Source organism: Quercus robur, chromosome 10 (genome assembly GCF_932294415.1).
Source record: "Quercus robur chromosome 10, dhQueRobu3.1, whole genome shotgun sequence".
In the NCBI taxonomy this organism is placed as follows: domain Eukaryota; kingdom Viridiplantae; phylum Streptophyta; class Magnoliopsida; order Fagales; family Fagaceae; genus Quercus; species Quercus robur.
This window is the reverse complement of record NC_065543.1, coordinates 23,114,350-23,133,368: the sequence shown is the minus strand read 5'-3', so window position 1 is coordinate 23,133,368 and position 19,019 is coordinate 23,114,350.

The following is a 19,019-nucleotide window of genomic DNA, read 5'->3' as shown; positions in this document are numbered from 1 at the left end:
GGCCAAAAAATAGAGAACAAAAATAATTTCCTTCCTATCCGTTCGAATACCCGACCCGAGTTAGAAAATTAAAAAACAAATGCAAAAAAAGTTTAAAAATTAAAAAAGGTCATCCAGACTTCGTTTCAAGGCGAAACGGGCAAGGACAAGCCGAAAAATAGATAACAAAAATAATTTCCTTCCTACACGTTCGAACCCGACCCGGGTTTGAAAATTCAAAAATAAATGCAAAAAAATTTAAAAATTAAAAAACATCATCCAGGCATCATTTCAAGACGAAACGAGCAATGACAGGCCGAAAAATAGAGAACAAAAATAATTTCCTTCCTATCCGTTCGAATACCCGACCCGAGTTAGAAAATTCAAAAACAAATGCAAAAAAATTTTAAAAATTAGAAAACATCATCCAGGCTTCATTCCAAGACGAAACGGGCAAGGACAGGCCGAAAAATAGAGAACAAAAATAATTTTCTTCCTATCCGTTCGAATACCCGACCCAAGTTAGAAAATTCCAAAACAAATGCAAAAAAATTTTAAAAATTAAAAAACATCTTCCAGGCTTCATTTCTGGCGAAACGGGCAAGGACAGGCCGAAAAATAAAGAACAAAAATAATTTCCTTCCTATCCGTTCGAATACCCGACCCGAGTTAGAAAATTCCAAAACAAATGCAAAAAAAATTTAAAAATTAAAAAACATCTTCCAGGCTTCGTTTCAAGGCGAAACGGGCAAGGACAGGCCGAAAAATAGAGAACAAAAATAATTTCCTTCCTATCCGTTCGAATACCCGACCCGAGTTTAAAATTTCGAAAATAAATGCTAAAAAATTTTAAAAATTAAAAAACATCATCCAGGCTTCATTTCAGGACGAAACGGGCAAGGACAAGCCGAAAAATAGCGAACAAAAATAATTTCCTTCCTATCCGTTCGAACCCGACCCGAGTTTGAAAATTCAAAAATAAATGCAAAAAAATTTAAAAAATTAAAAAACTTCATCCAGGCATCATTTCAAGACGAAACGGGCAATGACAGGCCAAAAAATAGAGAACAAAAATAATTTTCTTCCAATCCGTTCAAACCCGACCCGAGTTAGAAAATTCGAAAATAAAGGCAAAAAAATTTTAAAAATTAAAAAACAACATCCAGGCTTCATTTCTGGATGAAACGGGCTAGGACAGGCCGAAAAATAGAGAACAAAAATAATTTCCTTCCTATCCGTTCGAATACCCGACCCGAGTTAGAAAATTCAAAAACAAATGCAAAAAAAGTTTAAAAATTAAAAAACATCTTCCAGGCTTCGTTTCAAGGCGAAACGGGCAAGGACAGGCCGAAAAATAGAGAACAAAAATAATTTCCTTCCTATCCGTTCGAACCCGACCCGAGTTTGAAAATTCAAAAATAAATGCAAAAAAATTAAAAAATTAAAAAACATCATCCAGGCATCATTTCAAGACGAAACGAGCAATGACAGGCCGAAAAATAGAGAACAAAAATAATTTCCTTCCTATCCGTTCGAATACCAGACCCGAGTTAGAAAATTCAAAAACAAATGCAAAAAAATTTTAAAAATTAGAAAACATCATCCATTCCAAGACGAAACGGGCAAGGACAGGCCGAAAAATAGAGAACAAAAATAATTTCCTTCCTATCCGTTCGAATACCCGACCCGAGTTAGAAAATTCAAAAACAAATGCAAAAAAAGTTTAAAAATTAAAAAACATCTTCCAGGCTTCGTTTCAAGGCGAAACGGGCAAGGACAGGCCGAAAAATAGAGAACAAAAATAATTTCCTTCCTATCCGTTCGAACCCGACCCGAGTTTGAAAATTCAAAAATAAATGCAAAAAAATTAAAAAATTAAAAAACTTCATCCAGGCATCATTTCAAGACGAAACGAGCAATGACAGGCCGAAAAATAGAGAACAAAAATAATTTCCTTCCTATCCGTTCGAATACCAGACCCGAGTTAGAAAATTCAAAAACAAATGCAAAAAAATTTTAAAAATTAGAAAACATCATCCAGGCTTCATTCCAAGACGAAACGGGCAAGGACAGGCCGAAAAATAGAGAACAAAAATAATTTTCTTCCTATCCGTTCGAACCCGACCCGAGTTTGAAAATTCAAAAATAAATGCAAAAAAATTAAAAAAATTAAAAAACTTCATCCAGGCATCATTTCAAGACGAAACGGGCAATGACAGGCCGAAAAATAGAGAACAAAAATAATTTTCTTCCTATCCGTTCAAACCCGACCCGAGTTAGAAAATTCGAAAATAAATGCAAAAAAATTTTAAAAATTAAAAAACAACATCCAGGCTTCATTTCTGGATGAAACGGGCAAGTACAGGCCGAAAAATAGAGAACAAAAATAATTTCCTTCCTATCCGTTCGAATACCCGACCCGAGTTAGAAAATTCAAAAACAAATGCAAAAAAATTTTAAAAATTAAAAAACATCTTCCAGGCTTCGTTTCAAAGCGAAACAGGCAAGGACAAGCCGAAAAATAGAGAACAAAAATAATTTCCTTCCTATCCGTTCGAATACCCGACCCGAGTTAGAAAATTCAATAATAAATGCAAAAAAATTCTAAAAATTAAAAAATATCATCCAGGTTTCATTTCAAGATGAAACGGGTGAAAACAGGCCAAAAAATATAGTAGAAAAAAAATTTCCTTCCTATCCGTTCGAACCCGACCCGAGTTTGAAATTTCGAAAATAAATGTAAAAAAATTTTAAAAATCAAAAAACATCATCCAGCTTCATTTCAGGACGAAACGGGCTAGGACAGGCCGAAAAATAGAGAACAAAAATAATTTCCTTCCTATCCGTTCGAATACCCGACCCGAGTTAGAAAATTCAAAAACAAATGCAAAAAAATTTTAAAAATTAACAAAACAACATCCAGGCTTCATTTCTGGATGAAACGGGCAAGGACAGGCCAAAAAATAGAGAACAAAAATAATTTCCTTCCTATCCGTTCGAATACCCGACCCGAGTTAGAAAATTAAAAAACAAATGCAAAAAAAGTTTAAAAATTAAAAAAGATCATCCAGACTTCGTTTCAAGGCGAAACGGGCAAGGACAAGCCGAAAAATAGATAACAAAAATAATTTCCTTCCTACACGTTCGAACCCGACCCGGGTTTGAAAATTCAAAAATAAATGCAAAAAAATTTAAAAATTAAAAAACATCATCCAGGCATCATTTCAAGACGAAACGAGCAATGACAGGCCGAAAAATAGAGAACAAAAATAATTTCCTTCCTATCCGTTCGAATACCCGACCCGAGTTAGAAAATTCAAAAACAAATGCAAAAAAATTTTAAAAATTAGAAAACATCATCCAGGCTTCATTCCAAGACGAAACGGGCAAGGACAGGCCGAAAAATAGAGAACAAAAATAATTTTCTTCCTATCCGTTCGAATACCCGACCCAAGTTAGAAAATTCCAAAACAAATGCAAAAAAATTTTAAAAATTAAAAAACATCTTCCAGGCTTCATTTCTGGCGAAACGGGCAAGGACAGGCCGAAAAATAAAGAACAAAAATAATTTCCTTCCTATCCGTTCGAATACCCGACCCGAGTTAGAAAATTCCAAAACAAATGCAAAAAAAATTTAAAAATTAAAAAACATCTTCCAGGCTTCGTTTCAAGGCGAAACGGGCAAGGACAGGCCGAAAAATAGAGAACAAAAATAATTTCCTTCCTATCCGTTCGAATACCCGACCCGAGTTTAAAATTTCGAAAATAAATGCTAAAAAATTTTAAAAATTAAAAAACATCATCCAGGCTTCATTTCAGGACGAAACGGGCAAGGACAAGCCGAAAAATAGCGAACAAAAATAATTTCCTTCCTATCCGTTCGAACCCGACCCGAGTTTGAAAATTCAAAAATAAATGCAAAAAAATTAAAAAAATTAAAAAACTTCATCCAGGCATCATTTCAAGACGAAACGGGCAATGACAGGCCAAAAAATAGAGAACAAAAATAATTTTCTTCCAATCCGTTCAAACCCGACCCAAGTTAGAAAATTCGAAAATAAATGCAAAAAAATTTTAAAAATTAAAAAACAACATCCAGGCTTCATTTCTGGATGAAACGGGCTAGGACAGGCCGAAAAATAGAGAACAAAAATAATTTCCTTCCTATCCGTTCGAATACCCGACCCGAGTTAGAAAATTCAAAAACAAATGCAAAAAAAATTTAAAAATTAAAAAACATCTTCCAGGCTTCGTTTCAAGGCGAAACGGGCAAGGACAGGCCGAAAAATAGAGAACAAAAATAATTTCCTTCCTATCCGTTCGAACCCGACCCGAGTTTGAAAATTCAAAAATAAATGCAAAAAAATTAAAAAATTAAAAAACATCATCCAGGCATCATTTCAAGACGAAACGAGCAATGACAGGCCGAAAAATAGAGAACAAAAATAATTTCCTTCCTATCCGTTCGAATACCAGACCCGAGTTAGAAAATTCAAAAACAAATGCAAAAAAATTTTAAAAATTAGAAAACATCATCCAGGCTTCATTCCAAGACGAAACGGGCAAGGACAGGCCGAAAAATAGAGAACAAAAATAATTTCCTTCCTATCCGTTCGAATACCCGACCCGAGTTAGAAAATTCAAAAACAAATGCAAAAAAAGTTTAAAAATTAAAAAACATCTTCCAGGCTTCGTTTCAAGGCGAAACGGGCAAGGACAGGCCGAAAAATAGAGAACAAAAATAATTTCCTTCCTATCCGTTCGAACCCGACCCGAGTTTGAAAATTCAAAAATAAATGCAAAAAAATTAAAAAATTAAAAAACTTCATCCAGGCATCATTTCAAGACGAAACGAGCAATGACAGGCCGAAAAATAGAGAACAAAAATAATTTCCTTCCTATCCGTTCGAATACCAGACCCGAGTTAGAAAATTCAAAAACAAATGCAAAAAAATTTTAAAAATTAGAAAACATCATCCAGGCTTCATTCCAAGACGAAACGGGCAAGGACAGGCCGAAAAATAGAGAACAAAAATAATTTTCTTCCTATCCGTTCGAACCCGACCCGAGTTTGAAAATTCAAAAATAAATGCAAAAAAATTAAAAAAATTAAAAAACTTCATCCAGGCATCATTTCAAGACGAAACGGGCAATGACTGGCCGAAAAATAGAGAACAAAAATAATTTTCTTCCTATCCGTTCAAACCCGACCCGAGTTAGAAAATTCGAAAATAAATGCAAAAAAATTTTAAAAATTAAAAAACAACATCCAGGCTTCATTTCTGGATGAAACGGGCAAGTACAGGCCGAAAAATAGAGAACAAAAATAATTTCCTTCCTATCCGTTCGAATACCCGACCCGAGTTATAAAATTCAAAAACAAATGCAAAAAAATTTTAAAAATAAAAAAACATCTTCCAGGCTTCGTTTCAAGGCGAAACGTGTAAGGACAGGCCGAAAAATAGAGAACAAAAATAATTTCCTTCCTATCCGTTCGAATACCCGACCCGAGTTAGAAAATTCAAAAACAAATGCAAAAAAATTTTAAAAATTCAAAAACAACATTCAGGCTTCATTTCTGGATGAAACGGGCAAGGACAGACCAAAAAATAAAGAACAAAAATAATTTCCTTCCTATCCGTTCGAATACCCGACCCGAGTTAGAAAATTCAAAAACAAATGCAAAAAAATTTTAAAAATTAAAAAACATCATCCAGACTTTGTTTCAAGGCGAAACGGGCAAGGACCAGCCGAAAAATAGAGATCAAAAATAATTTCCTTCCTATCCGTTCGAACCGGACCCGAGTTTGAAAATTCAAAAATAAATGCAAAAAAATTTAAAAATTAAAAAACATCATCCAGGCATCATTTCAAGACGAAACGAGCAATGACAGGCCGAAAAATAGAGAACAAAAATAATTTCCTTCCTATCCGTTCGAATACCCGACCCGAGTTAGAAAATTCAAATACAAATGCAAAAAAATTTTAAAAATTAGAAAACATCATCCAGGCTTCATTCCAAGACGAAACGGGCAAGGACAGGCCGAAAAATAGAGAACAAAAATAATTTTCTTCCTATCCGTTCGAACCCGACCCGAGTTAGAAAATTCAATAATAAATGCAAAAAAATTCCAAAAATTAAAAAACATCATCCAGGATTCATTTCAAGACAAAACGGATGAAGACAGGCCGAAAAATAGAGAAGAAAAAAAATTTCCTTCCTATCCGTTCGAATACCCGACCCGAGTTTTAAAATTCAAAAATAAATGCAAAAAAATTATAAAATTAACAAACATCATCCAGGCACCATTTCAAGACGAAACTGGCAATGACAGGCCGAAAAATAGAGAACAAAAATAATTTTCTTCCTATCCGTTCAAACCCGACCCGAGTTAGAAAATTCGAAAATAAATGCAAAAAAATTTTAAAAATTAAAAAACAACATCCAGGCTTCATTTCTGGATGAAACTGGCAAGGACAGGCCAAAAAATAGAGAACAAAAATAATTTCCTTCCTATCCGTTCGAATACCCGACCCGAGTTAGAAAATTCAAAAACAAATGCAAAAAAATTTTAAAAATTAAAAAACATCTTCCAGGCTTCGTTTCAAAGCGAAACAGGCAAGGACAAGCCGAAAAATAGAGAACAAAAATAATTTCCTTCCTATCCGTTCGAATACCCGACCCGAGTTAGAAAATTAAAAAACAAATGCAAAAAAAGTTTAAAAATTAAAAAACATCATCCAGACTTCGTTTCAAGGCGAAACGGGCAAGGACAAGCCGAAAAATAGATAACAAAAATAATTTCCTTCCTACACGTTCGAACCCGACCCGAGTTTGAAAATTCAAAAATAAATGCAAAAAAATTTAAAAATTAAAAAACATCATCCAGGAATCATTTCAGGACGAAACGAGCAATGACAGGCCGAAAAATAGAGAACAAAAATAATTTCCTTCCTATCCGTTCGAATACCCGACCCGAGTTAGAAAATTCAAAAACAAATGCAAAAAAATTTTAAAAATTAGAAAACATCATCCAGGCTTCATTCCAAGACGAAACGGGCAAGGACAGGCCGAAAAATAAAGAACAAACATAATTTTCTTCCTATCCGTTCGAACCCGACCCAAGTTAGAAAATTCAATAATAAATGCAAAAAAATTCCAAAAATTAAAAAACATCATCCAGGCTTCATTTCAAGACGAAACGGGCAAGGACAAGCCGAAAAATAGAGAACAAAAATAATTTCCTTCCTATCCGTTCGAACCCGACCCGAGTTTAAAATTTCGAAAATAAATGCAAAAAAATTTTAAAAATTAAAAAACATCATCCAGGCTTCATTTCAGGACGAAACGGGCAAGGACAAGCCGAAAAATAGAGAACAAAAATAATTTCCTTCCTATCCGTTCGAACCCGACCCGAGTTTGAAAATTCAAAACTAAATGCAAAAAAATTAAAAAAATTAAAAAACTTCATCCAGGCATCATTTCAAGACGAAACGGGCAATGACAGGCCGAAAAATAGAGAACAAAAATAATTTTCTTCCTATCCGTTCAAACCCGACCCGAGTTAGAAAATTCGAAAATAAATGCAAAAAAATTTTAAAAATTAAAAAACAACATCCAGGCTTCATTTCTGGATGAAACGGGCAAGGACAGGCCGAAAAATAGAGAACAAAAATAATTTCCTTCCTATCCGTTCGAATACCCGACCCGAGTTAGAAAATTCAAAAACAAATGCAAAAAAAATTTAAAAATTAAAAAACATCTTCCAGGCTTCGTTTCAAGGCGAAACGGGCAAGGACAGGCCGAAAAATAGAGAACAAAAATAATTTCCTTCCTATCCGTTCGAATACCCGACCCGAGTTAGAAAATTCCAAAACAAATGCAAAAAAATTTTAAAAATTAAAAAACATCTTCCAGGCTTCATTTCTGGCGAAACGGGCAAGGACAGGCCGAAAAATAAAGAACAAAAATAATTTCCTTCCTATCCGTTCGAATACCCGACCCGAGTTAGAAAATTCCAAAACAAATGCAAAAAAAATTTAAAAATTAAAAAACATCTTCCAGGCTTCGTTTCAAGGCGAAACGGGCAAGGACAGGCCGAAAAATAGAGAACAAAAATAATTTCCTTCCTATCCGTTCGAATACCCGACCCGAGTTTAAAATTTCGAAAATAAATGCTAAAAAATTTTAAAAATTAAAAAACATCATCCAGGCTTCATTTCAGGACGAAACGGGCAAGGACAAGCCGAAAAATAGCGAACAAAAATAATTTCCTTCCTATCCGTTCGAACCCGACCCGAGTTTGAAAATTCAAAAATAAATGCAAAAAAATTAAAAAAATTAAAAAACTTCATCCAGGCATCATTTCAAGACGAAACGGGCAATGATAGGCCGAAAAATAGAGAACAAAAATAATTTTCTTCCAATCCGTTCAAACCCGACCCGAGTTAGAAAATTCGAAAATAAATGCAAAAAAATTTTAAAAATTAAAAAACAACATCCAGGCTTCATTTCTGGATGAAACGGGCAAGGAAAGGCCGAAAAATAGAGAACAAAAATAATTTCCTTCCTATCCGTTCGAATACCCGACCCGAGTTAGAAAATTCAAAAACAAATGCAAAAAAAATTTAAAAATTAAAAAACATCTTCCAGGCTTCGTTTCAAGGCGAAACGGGCAAGGACAGGCCGAAAAATAGAGAACAAAAATAATTTCCTTCCTATCCGTTCGAACCCGACCCGAGTTTGAAAATTCAAAAATAAATGCAAAAAAATTAAAAAATTAAAAAACATCATCCAGGCATCATTTCAAGACGAAACGAGCAATGACAGGCCGAAAAATAGAGAACAAAAATAATTTCCTTCCTATCCGTTCGAATACCAGACCCGAGTTAGAAAATTCAAAAACAAATGCAAAAAAATTTTAAAAATTAGAAAACATCATCCAGGCTTCATTCCAAGACGAAACGGGCAAGGACAGGCCGAAAAATAGAGAACAAAAATAATTTCCTTCCTATCCGTTCGAATACCCGACCCGAGTTAGAAAATTCAAAAACAAATGCAAAAAAAATTTAAAAATTAAAAAACATCTTCCAGGCTTCGTTTCAAGGCGAAACGGGCAAGGACAGGCCGAAAAATAGAGAACAAAAATAATTTCCTTCCTATCCGTTCGAATACCCGACCCGAGTTAGAAAATTCCAAAACAAATGCAAAAAAATTTTAAAAATTAAAAAACATCTTCCAGGCTTCATTTCTGGCGAAACGGGCAAGGACAGGCCGAAAAATAAAGAACAAAAATAATTTCCTTCCAATCCGTTCGAATACCCGACCCGAGTTAGAAAATTCCAAAACAAATGCAAAAAAAATTTAAAAATTAAAAAACATCTTCCAGGCTTCGTTTCAAGGCGAAACGGGCAAGGACAGGCCGAAAAATAGAGAACAAAAATAATTTCCTTCCTATCCGTTCGAATACCCGACCCGAGTTTAAAATTTCGAAAATAAATGCTAAAAAATTTTAAAAATTAAAAAACATCATCCAGGCTTCATTTCAGGACGAAACGGGCAAGGACAAGCCGAAAAATAGCGAACAAAAATAATTTCCTTCCTATCCGTTCGAACCCGACCCGAGTTTGAAAATTCAAAAATAAATGCAAAAAAATTAAAAAAATTAAAAAACTTCATCCAGGCATCATTTCAAGACGAAACGGGCAATGACAGTCCAAAAAATAGAGAACAAAAATAATTTTCTTCCAATCCGTTCAAACCCGACCCGAGTTAGAAAATTCGAAAATAAATGCAAAAAAATTTTAAAAATTAAAAAACAACATCCAGGCTTCATTTCTGGATGAAACGGGCAAGGACAGGCCGAAAAATAGAGAACAAAAATAATTTCCTTCCTATCCGTTCGAATACCCGACCCGAGTTAGAAAATTCAAAAACAAATGCAAAAAAAATTTAAAAATTAAAAAACATCTTCCAGGCTTCGTTTCAAGGCGAAACGGGCAAGGACAGGCCGAAAAATAGAGAACAAAAATAATTTCCTTCCTATCCGTTCGAACCCGACCCGAGTTTGAAAATTCAAAAATAAATGCAAAAAAATTAAAAAATTAAAAAACATCATCCAGGCATCATTTCAAGACGAAACGAGCAATGACAGGCCGAAAAATAGAGAACAAAAATAATTTCCTTCCTATCCGTTCGAATACCAGACCCGAGTTAGAAAATTCAAAAACAAATGCAAAAAAATTTTAAAAATTAGAAAACATCATCCAGGCTTCATTCCAAGACGAAACGGGCAAGGACAGGCCGAAAAATAGAGAACAAAAATAATTTCCTTCCTATCCGTTCGAATACCCGACCCGAGTTAGAAAATTCAAAAACAAATGCAAAAAAAATTTAAAAATTAAAAAACATCTTCCAGGCTTCGTTTCAAGGCGAAACGGGCAAGGACAGGCCGAAAAATAGAGAACAAAAATAATTTCCTTCCTATCCGTTCGAACCCGACCCGAGTTTGAAAATTCAAAAATAAATGCAAAAAAATTAAAAAATTAAAAAAATTCATCCAGGCATCATTTCAAGACGAAACGAGCAATGACAGGCCGAAAAATAGAGAACAAAAATAATTTCCTTCCTATCCGTTCGAATACCAGACCCGAGTTAGAAAATTCAAAAACGTATGCAAAAAAATTTTAAAAATTAGAAAACATCATCCAGGCTTCATTCCAAGACGAAACGGGCAAGGACAGGCCGAAAAATAGAGAACAAAAATAATTTTCTTCCTATCCGTTCGAACCCGACCCGAGTTAGAAAATTCAAAAACAAATGCAAAAAAATTTTAAAAATTAAAAAACATCACCCAGACTTCGTTTCAAGGCGAAACGGGCAAGGACAAGCCGAAAAATAGAGAACAAAAATAATTTCCTTCCTATCCGTTCGAATACCCGACCCGAGTTAGAAAATTCAATAATAAATGCAAAAAAAATTTAAAAATTAAAAAACAACATCCAGGCTTCATTTCAAGACGAAACGGATGAAGACAGGCCGAAAAATAGAGAAGAAAAAAAATTTCCTTCCTATCCGTTCGAATACCCGACCCGAGTTTAAAATTTCGAAAATAAATGCAAAAAAATTTTAAAAATTAAAAAACATCATCCAAGCTTCATTTCAGGACGAAACGGGCAAGGACAAGCCGAAAAATAGAGAACAAAAATAATTTCCTTCCTATCCGTTCGAACCCGACCCGAGTTTGAAAATTCAAAAATAAATGCAAAAAAATTAAAAAACTTCATCCAGGCATCATTTCAAGACGAAACGGGCAATGACAGGCCGAAAAATAGAGAACAAAAATAATTTTCTTCCTATCCGTTCAAACCCGACCCGAGTTAGAAAATTCGAAAATAAATGCAAAAAAATTTTAAAAATTAAAAAACAACATCCAGGCTTCATTTCTGGATGAAACGGGCAAGTACAGGCCGAAAAATAGAGAACAAAAATAATTTCCTTCCTATCCGTTCGAATACCCGACCCGAGTTATAAAATTCAAAAACAAATGCAAAAAAATTTTAAAAATAAAAAAACATCTTCCAGGCTTCGTTTCAAGGCGAAACGTGCAAGGACAGGCCGAAAAATAGAGAACAAAAATAATTTCCTTCCTATCCGTTCGAATACCCGACCCGAGTTAGAAAATTCAAAAACAAATGCAAAAAAATTTTAAAAATTAAAAAACAACATCCAGGCTTCATTTCTGGATGAAACGGGCAAGGACAGGCCAAAAAATAAAGAACAAAAATAATTTCCTTCCTATCCGTTCGAATACCCGATCCGAGTTAGAAAATTCAAAAACAAATGCAAAAAAATTTTTAAAATTAAAAAACATCATCCAGACTTCGTTTCAAGGCGAAACGGGCAAGGACAAGCCGAAAAATAGAGATCAAAAATAATTTCCTTCCTATCCGTTCGAACCCGACCCGAGTTTGAAAATTCAAAAATAAATGCAAAAAAATTTAAAAATTAAAAAACATCATCCAGGCATCATTTCAAGACGAAACGAGCAATGACAGGCCGAAAAATAGAGAACAAAAATAATGTCCTTCCGATCCGTTCGAATACCCGACCCGAGTTAGAAAATTCAAATACAAATGCAAAAAAATTTTAAAAATTAGAAAACATCATCCAGGCTTCATTCCAAGACGAAACGGGCAAGGACAGGCCGAAAAATAGAGAACAAAAATAATTTTCTTCCTATCCGTTCGAACCCGACCCGAGTTAGAAAATTCAAAAACAAATGCAAAAAAATTTTAAAAATTAGAAAACATCATCCAGGCTTCATTCCAAGACGAAACGGGCAAGGACAGGCCGAAAAATAGAGAACAAAAATAATTTCCTTCCTATCCGTTCGAATACCAGACCCGAGTTAGAAAATTCAAAAACAAATGCAAAAAAAATTTAAAAATTAGAAAACATCATCCAGGCTTCATTCCAAGACGAAACGGGCAAGGACAGGCCGAAAAATAGAGAACAAAAATAATTTCCTTCCTATCCGTTCGAATACCCGACCCGAGTTAGAAAATTCAAAAACAAATGCAAAAAAAATTTAAAAATTAAAAAACATCTTCCAGGCTTCTTTTCAAGGCGAAACGGGCAAGGACAGGCCGAAAAATAGAGAACAAAAATAATTTCCTTCCTATCCGTTCGAACCCGACCCGAGTTTGAAAATTCAAAAAAAAATGCAAAAAAATTAAAAAATTAAAAAACTTCATCCAGGCATCATTTCAAGACGAAACGAGCAATGACAGGCCGAAAAATAGAGAACAAAAATAATTTCCTTCCTATCCGTTCGAATACCAGACCTGAGTTAGAAAATTCAAAAACAAATGCAAAAAAATTTTAAAAATTAGAAAACATCATCCAGGCTTCATTCCAAGACGAAACGGGCAAGGACAGGCCGAAAAATAGAGAACAAAAATAATTTTCTTCCTATCCGTTCGAACCCGACCCGAGTTAGAAAATTCAAAAACAAATGCAAAAAAATTTTAAAAATTAAAAAACATCACCCAGACTTCGTTTCAAGGCGAAACGGGCAAGGACAAGCCGAAAAATAGAGAACAAAAATAATTTCCTTCCTATTCGTTCGAATACCCGACCCGAGTTAGAAAATTCAATAATAAATGCAAAAAAATTTTAAAAATTAAAAAACAACATCCAGGCTTCATTTCAAGACGAAACGGATGAAGACAGGCCGAAAAATAGAGAAGAAAAAAAATTTCCTTCCTATCCGTTCGAATACCCGACCCGAGTTTAAAATTTCGAAAATAAATGCAAAAAAATTTTAAAAATTAAAAAACATCATCCAAGCTTCATTTCAGGACGAAACGGGCAAGGACAAGCCGAAAAATAGAGAACAAAAATAATTTCCTTCCTATCCGTTCGAACCCGACCCGAGTTTGAAAATTCAAAAATAAATGCAAAAAAATTAAAAAAATTAAAAAACTTCATCCAGGCATCATTTCAAGACGAAACGGGCAATGACAGGCCGAAAAATAGAGAACAAAAATAATTTTCTTCCTATCCGTTCAAACCCGACCCGAGTTAGAAAATTCGAAAATAAATGCAAAAAAATTTTAAAAATTAAAAAACAACATCCAGGCTTCATTTCTGGATGAAACGGGCAAGTACAGGCCGAAAAATAGAGAACAAAAATAATTTCCTTCCTATCCGTTCGAATACCCGACCCGAGTTATAAAATTCAAAAACAAATGCAAAAAAAATTTTAAAAATAAAAAAACATCTTCCAGGCTTCGTTTCAAGGCGAAACGTGCAAGGACAGGCCGAAAAATAGAGAACAAAAATAATTTCCTTCCTATCCGTTCGAATACCCGACCCGAGTTAGAAAATTCAAAAACAAATGCAAAAAAATTTTAAAAATTAAAAAACAACATCCAGGCTTCATTTCTGGATGAAACGGGCAAGGACAGGCCAAAAAATAAAGAACAAAAATAATTTCCTTCCTATCCGTTCGAATACCCGACCCGAGTTAGAAAATTCAAAAACAAATGCAAAAAAATTTTAAAAATTAAAAAACATCATCCAGACTTCGTTTCAAGGCGAAACGGGCAAGGACAAGCCGAAAAATAGAGATCAAAAACAATTTCCTTCCTATCCGTTCGAACCCGACCCGAGTTTGAAAATTCAAAAATAAATGCAAAAAAATTAAAAAATTAAAAAACATCATCCAGGCATCATTTCAAGACGAAACGAGCAATGACAGGCCGAAAAATAGAGAACAAAAATAATTTCCTTCCTATCCGTTCGAATACCAGACCCGAGTTAGAAAATTCAAAAACAAATGCAAAAAAATTTTAAAAATTAGAAAACATCATCCAGGCTTCATTCCAAGACGAAACGGGCAAGGACAGGCCGAAAAATAGAGAACAAAAATAATTTCCTTCCTATCCGTTCGAATACCCGACCCGAGTTAGAAAATTCAAAAACAAATGCAAAAAAAGTTTAAAAATTAAAAAACATCTTCCAGGCTTCGTTTCAAGGCGAAACGGGCAAGGACAGGCCGAAAAATAGAGAACAAAAATAATTTCCTTCCTATCCGTTCGAACCCGACCCGAGTTTGAAAATTCAAAAATAAATGCAAAAAAATTAAAAAATTAAAAAACTTCATCCAGGCATCATTTCAAGACGAAACGAGCAATGACAGGCCGAAAAATAGAGAACAAAAATAATTTCCTTCCTATCCGTTCGAATACCAGACCCGAGTTAGAAAATTCAAAAACAAATGCAAAAAAATTTTAAAAATTAGAAAACATCATCCAGGCTTCATTCCAAGACGAAACGGGCAAGGACAGGCCGAAAAATAGAGAACAAAAATAATTTTCTTCCTATCCGTTCGAACCCGACCCGAGTTTGAAAATTCAAAAATAAATGCAAAAAAATTAAAAAAATTAAAAAACTTCATCCAGGCATCATTTCAAGACGAAACGGGCAATGACTGGCCGAAAAATAGAGAACAAAAATAATTTTCTTCCTATCCGTTCAAACCCGACCCGAGTTAGAAAATTCGAAAATAAATGCAAAAAAATTTTAAAAATTAAAAAACAACATCCAGGCTTCATTTCTGGATGAAACGGGCAAGTACAGGCCGAAAAATAGAGAACAAAAATAATTTCCTTCCTATCCGTTCGAATACCCGACCCGAGTTATAAAATTCAAAAACAAATGCAAAAAAATTTTAAAAATAAAAAAACATCTTCCAGGCTTCGTTTCAAGGCGAAACGTGTAAGGACAGGCCGAAAAATAGAGAACAAAAATAATTTCCTTCCTATCCGTTCGAATACCCGACCCGAGTTAGAAAATTCAAAAACAAATGCAAAAAAATTTTAAAAATTCAAAAACAACATTCAGGCTTCATTTCTGGATGAAACGGGCAAGGACAGACCAAAAAATAAAGAACAAAAATAATTTCCTTCCTATCCGTTCGAATACCCGACCCGAGTTAGAAAATTCAAAAACAAATGCAAAAAAATTTTAAAAATTAAAAAACATCATCCAGACTTTGTTTCAAGGCGAAACGGGCAAGGACCAGCCGAAAAATAGAGATCAAAAATAATTTCCTTCCTATCCGTTCGAACCGGACCCGAGTTTGAAAATTCAAAAATAAATGCAAAAAAATTTAAAAATTAAAAAACATCATCCAGGCATCATTTCAAGACGAAACGAGCAATGACAGGCCGAAAAATAGAGAACAAAAATAATTTCCTTCCTATCCGTTCGAATACCCGACCCGAGTTAGAAAATTCAAATACAAATGCAAAAAAATTTTAAAAATTAGAAAACATCATCCAGGCTTCATTCCAAGACGAAACGGGCAAGGACAGGCCGAAAAATAGAGAACAAAAATAATTTTCTTCCTATCCGTTCGAACCCGACCCGAGTTAGAAAATTCAATAATAAATGCAAAAAAATTCCAAAAATTAAAAAACATCATCCAGGATTCATTTCAAGACAAAACGGATGAAGACAGGCCGAAAAATAGAGAAGAAAAAAAATTTCCTTCCTATCCGTTCGAATACCCGACCCGAGTTTTAAAATTCAAAAATAAATGCAAAAAAATTATAAAATTAACAAACATCATCCAGGCACCATTTCAAGACGAAACTGGCAATGACAGGCCGAAAAATAGAGAACAAAAATAATTTTCTTCCTATCCGTTCAAACCCGACCCGAGTTAGAAAATTCGAAAATAAATGCAAAAAAATTTTAAAAATTAAAAAACAACATCCAGGCTTCATTTCTGGATGAAACTGGCAAGGACAGGCCAAAAAATAGAGAACAAAAATAATTTCCTTCCTATCCGTTCGAATACCCGACCCGAGTTAGAAAATTCAAAAACAAATGCAAAAAAATTTTAAAAATTAAAAAACATCTTCCAGGCTTCGTTTCAAAGCGAAACAGGCAAGGACAAGCCGAAAAATAGAGAACAAAAATAATTTCCTTCCTATCCGTTCGAATACCCGACCCGAGTTAGAAAATTAAAAAACAAATGCAAAAAAAGTTTAAAAATTAAAAAACATCATCCAGACTTCGTTTCAAGGCGAAACGGGCAAGGACAAGCCGAAAAATAGATAACAAAAATAATTTCCTTCCTACACGTTCGAACCCGACCCGAGTTTGAAAATTCAAAAATAAATGCAAAAAAATTTAAAAATTAAAAAACATCATCCAGGAATCATTTCAGGACGAAACGAGCAATGACAGGCCGAAAAATAGAGAACAAAAATAATTTCCTTCCTATCCGTTCGAATACCCGACCCGAGTTAGAAAATTCAAAAACAAATGCAAAAAAATTTTAAAAATTAGAAAACATCATCCAGGCTTCATTCCAAGACGAAACGGGCAAGGACAGGCCGAAAAATAAAGAACAAACATAATTTTCTTCCTATCCGTTCGAACCCGACCCAAGTTAGAAAATTCAATAATAAATGCAAAAAAATTCCAAAAATTAAAAAACATCATCCAGGCTTCATTTCAAGACGAAACGGGCAAGGACAAGCCGAAAAATAGAGAACAAAAATAATTTCCTTCCTATCCGTTCGAACCCGACCCGAGTTTAAAATTTCGAAAATAAATGCAAAAAAATTTTAAAAATTAAAAAACATCATCCAGGCTTCATTTCAGGACGAAACGGGCAAGGACAAGCCGAAAAATAGAGAACAAAAATAATTTCCTTCCTATCCGTTCGAACCCGACCCGAGTTTGAAAATTCAAAACTAAATGCAAAAAAATTAAAAAAATTAAAAAACTTCATCCAGGCATCATTTCAAGACGAAACGGGCAATGACAGGCCGAAAAATAGAGAACAAAAATAATTTTCTTCCTATCCGTTCAAACCCGACCCGAGTTAGAAAATTCGAAAATAAATGCAAAAAAATTTTAAAAATTAAAAAACAACATCCAGGCTTCATTTCTGGATGAAACGGGCAAGGACAGGCCGAAAAATAGAGAACAAAAATAATTTCCTTCCTATCCGTTCGAATACCCGACCCGAGTTAGAAAATTCAAAAACAAATGCAAAAAAAATTTAAAAATTAAAAAACATCTTCCAGGCTTCGTTTCAAGGCGAAACGGGCAAGGACAGGCCGAAAAATAGAGAACAAAAATAATTTCCTTCCTATCCGTTCGAATACCCGACCCGAGTTAGAAAATTCCAAAACAAATGCAAAAAAATTTTAAAAATTAAAAAACATCTTCCAGGCTTCATTTCTGGCGAAACGGGCAAGGACAGGCCGAAAAATAAAGAACAAAAATAATTTCCTTCCTATCCGTTCGAATACCCGACCCGAGTTAGAAAATTCCAAAACAAATGCAAAAAAAATTTAAAAATTAAAAAACATCTTCCAGGCTTCGTTTCAAGGCGAAACGGGCAAGGACAGGCCGAAAAATAGAGAACAAAAATAATTTCCTTCCTATCCGTTCGAATACCCGACCCGAGTTTAAAATTTCGAAAATAAATGCTAAAAAATTTTAAAAATTAAAAAACATCATCCAGGCTTCATTTCAGGACGAAACGGGCAAGGACAAGCCGAAAAATAGCGAACAAAAATAATTTCCTTCCTATCCGTTCGAACCCGACCCGAGTTTGAAAATTCAAAAATAAATGCAAAAAAATTAAAAAAATTAAAAAACTTCATCCAGGCATCATTTCAAGACGAAACGGGCAATGATAGGCCGAAAAATAGAGAACAAAAATAATTTTCTTCCAATCCGTTCAAACCCGACCCGAGTTAGAAAATTCGAAAATAAATGCAAAAAAATTTTAAAAATTAAAAAACAACATCCAGGCTTCATTTCTGGATGAAACGGGCAAGGAAAGGCCGAAAAATAGAGAACAAAAATAATTTCCTTCCTATCCGTTCGAATACCCGACCCGAGTTAGAAAATTCAAAAACAAATGCAAAAAAAATTTAAAAATTAAAAAACATCTTCCAGGCTTCGTTTCAAGGCGAAACGGGCAAGGACAGGCCGAAAAATAGAGAACAAAAATAATTTCCTTCCTATCCGTTCGAACCCGACCCGAGTTTGAAAATTCAAAAATAAATGCAAAAAAATTAAAAAATTAAAAAACATCATCCAGGCATCATTTCAAGACGAAACGAGCAATGACAGGCCGAAAAATAGAGAACAAAAATAATTTCCTTCCTATCCGTTCGAATACCAGACCCGAGTTAGAAAATTCAAAAACAAATGCAAAAAAATTTTAAAAATTAGAAAACATCATCCAGGCTTCATTCCAAGACGAAACGGGCAAGGACAGGCCGAAAAATAGAGAACAAAAATAATTTCCTTCCTATCCGTTCGAATACCCGACCCGAGTTAGAAAATTCAAAAACAAATGCAAAAAAAATTTAAAAATTAAAAAACATCTTCCAGGCTTCGTTTCAAGGCGAAACGGGCAAGGACAGGCCGAAAAATAGAGAACAAAAATAATTTCCTTCCTATCCGTTCGAATACCCGACCCGAGTTAGAAAATTCCAAA